This window comes from Aplysia californica, unplaced genomic scaffold (genome assembly GCF_000002075.1).
Source record: "Aplysia californica isolate F4 #8 unplaced genomic scaffold, AplCal3.0 scaffold01595, whole genome shotgun sequence".
Classification (NCBI taxonomy): domain Eukaryota; kingdom Metazoa; phylum Mollusca; class Gastropoda; order Aplysiida; family Aplysiidae; genus Aplysia; species Aplysia californica.
The window spans coordinates 23552-26682 of record NW_004798865.1 but is presented as its reverse complement, the minus strand read 5'-3'; positions in this window follow the sequence as shown (position 1 = coordinate 26682).

Genomic DNA, 3131 nt, shown 5'->3' with positions numbered 1-3131 from the left:
CCGAAAACCCCCCGAAAATACAAAATAAAAGCCAACAAAACTGCTACCCCCGCCCCCCAACAATGTGCCTTTCTAAGCAAGCAAACAATCACTTACTCAGAGTAAGAGCAGAGACAGAGAAAACGACAAGAAAACATGGAAACGGTGCAGCTTTTTGAGGAGAATCAAACAGCTGAGCTCAAAATGATGACTGTGCCAACGATGATTTCTTCATTCTGCTTCATGGGAGCTTAAGTTTAGTTTTAGTAAGAGTTTTACGGCACTAGCAACACAAAAAGGTCATATAAGTGCCGACGATTAGTAGTAGTAGTAGTAGTAGTAGTAGTATAGGGTTTTACGGCGCTCGCAACTGCATAAGGTCATATAAGTGTCGAAGATTAGAGGAGTTACAGTAACAAACATAAAAAAGACGGAGGGGAGATTAGGACGATAGATGTTCGATAGGAAAGAAGAAGCAAACCACACCAGAGCACCCCGCCAACCCCCCATCTCATGGGAACGTCCTTCGCGGTATTTTGACACAAATCCATGTTATGGAACACAATATGTGTAGATCTACTTGAGCCTAAGAACATGACAGGTGAGGCCGTGTAAACCGAACACCGTTAATCCGAAAACAGCGGTTAACAGAAAGAACAGAAGATCCCCCGAATTTGTATTTTCTTCCCGTTAATCTGAAAACAGCGGTTAACCGTAAAAAAATAAGATCCCCCGAATTTGTATTTTCTTCTATTTATTACCCAACTTCTCTGAACCAAAATCTCTCTGCAAAGCCTAGGAAAATCCGGAAGTCCCGCGTTTTTCGATTTAAGCGGGCTCCATCGTAGTTTTTAGGTCAAACCCTGAGCTAAACAAGCATAATTTACGCCAGATTTTTTTTCCTTTTCACTAGCGAGATATATTATGTGTGTCACGACGCGGTGGAATCAGGCGCTCGTCAATTTTTGGGCATGTGGAGTTATTGGTATCATCTGAAAGCTTACTGATTGGCCTTGATTTTAATGAAAAAAAATAATAGCTATCCATCTTGACTAGAAGGAGGTGGAGTCACGTCCTGGTTTCAGGAGGGAAAAAATAGCGAGAAAATGGCCGTCAAAGTTTGGTAACTTCAGTAGCATGAGAGTCCTTGAAAACTGAAAAATTACATATTTTGTGCCTTTAATATGAATGCTCTCCAGTGAAATCTACATGGAAATGTGTTCTTATATGGACACAAAAGGTGCTGAGGGGAAAAAAGCACAAATTCCATGAAAATTGCTAGACAGGCAGAAAAAAGCCTGTATCTTTGATTTGATAATTATGACGAGTGCCTCATTTCACCACGATGCCTCACATATTTTCGGGGAAAGAGAAAAAAACCCCAACTTGGCTCAGTGGTTTGCATGTCGCTCCAGGCGAGAATGTTCCAGGCCATAAAACACACTTGATGAGGCCCACTTTACGCTCTTTTCAACAGCTTTTAGTAACGTGATACTCGGGGCCTGGTGATATTTATGTAACGATCTTTTTACTTCTTTAACCCTTTCTCTACCAAGCGCCAATGCGTTGCTGTTCTTTTTTATGACTTATTAAGGAACACCATGGCAGTGCCCAGCAGCCAGAAGAGGTCTATTTTGGTGTCAAAAACTTTTTTTTCATAAAAAAAATTGGGGTCTATTTTAGTTCACAAGCATCTGCTCTATCGATTAGAAACATTTTCAAGGGTCTAAAACATCTACAAGGTGCTGAAAATGTCCATAAAAAGTTGTACATTCAGCCATATTTTAAAGGCAGTGGTTACAAATAAACAATTGTTTAACTTAGTGGTGATAAGTCACTGAATGTGAGAGTTATTTGGTAGAAGCCAAAGGTAGAATGTAGCAGTGCCTCCTAAAACCATCATCATCCAGAGCCAGATCTGAAACAGAATTCGTCGGAACCGGCCTCGGTAGTTCGAGGGATCATCATCATCCAGTCCCAGATCTGCGACAGACATCTTGTTGTTTTGTTTTGGTAAATCTTTTTACGGCGCTCACAACTGCATAAGGTCATATGAGCGCGCGGGACACACCTAATATTTTCAGTTGGTAGGAAATTTTGATTGGCGATCATGGTTCTCCATTCATTCATTTGCTCGGATGCTCTTAAAAAAGCTACGTTTCCCTGATCTTTCCCTGTTACCCACGTTTAGTTCAGATTCCCCAAGTAGATTGCTCTGGGCCTACCCCTGCCTCGCTTGCATTCAATTTTGCCAGTGAGAGCTAGATATCTAGAAGTTCAAGACCCGTATGTCTATTCAGGTGTACAAAAAAACTGCCTCCTAAAATAGTAAATCGAAAGGTCGCCTGCTTTTAAGATTCCAAGAATGTTTGACGTTTCCTTAAATTGTTTGCTTGCTTAAGTAAGGAGAAGCGCATCGAGACATTAACGCTTATTCCTTGCAGGAAAAAAGGCAAGACAGACAGACAGACAGACAGACTGGCAGGAACAACAGAGGGGAAAGAAAAAAAAAAGAAGTTAAACTTACCAGATGTGCCCTCATCAATTAATCTCTTGGCATCTCTTGATTCCTGAGTATTGCATTGGTTTTGGTTATTCGTTTTGTGTGCTTCTTTATAAATATATATTAGGAGTTTTCTTTTTAGAATTAGTAAGCGTTTTACGGCACTTGCAACACAATTAGGTCGTATAAGGGCCGAAGATTAGAGGTGTTACAAGAGAGTAACAAACACAAAAAGAACGAGGGGAGATAAAGACGATAGATGTTTGACAGGAAAGAAGAAGCAAACCACACCAGGGCACCCGCCAACCACCCACAAGAAAGATTAAAAGTCAGCCCAAATCGCAATCCCTGCCACCAGTAGGCAGTAGGAACTCTCCGTCGATTCACAATGAAATCTTTCCTCTTTCCACGGGTGTGAACGTTCCCCTCTCTCACTCACTCAGGTAGATCAACTCACAGACTCCGTCAGCACTCCTAAACACCTTGATGGGATGCCACATCGTGATATCTATTGTACCATTTCTTTCACATCGATAACTTGCTTTCGCTGCGAGCCTTGTGAGCAGGTCTATCAGGGTGGATAGCTTGGGTAAGCAGGGGTGAGCGAAGGACGTCTGGTGCATGTGCTGGCATCTCTTAGGGTATAGCG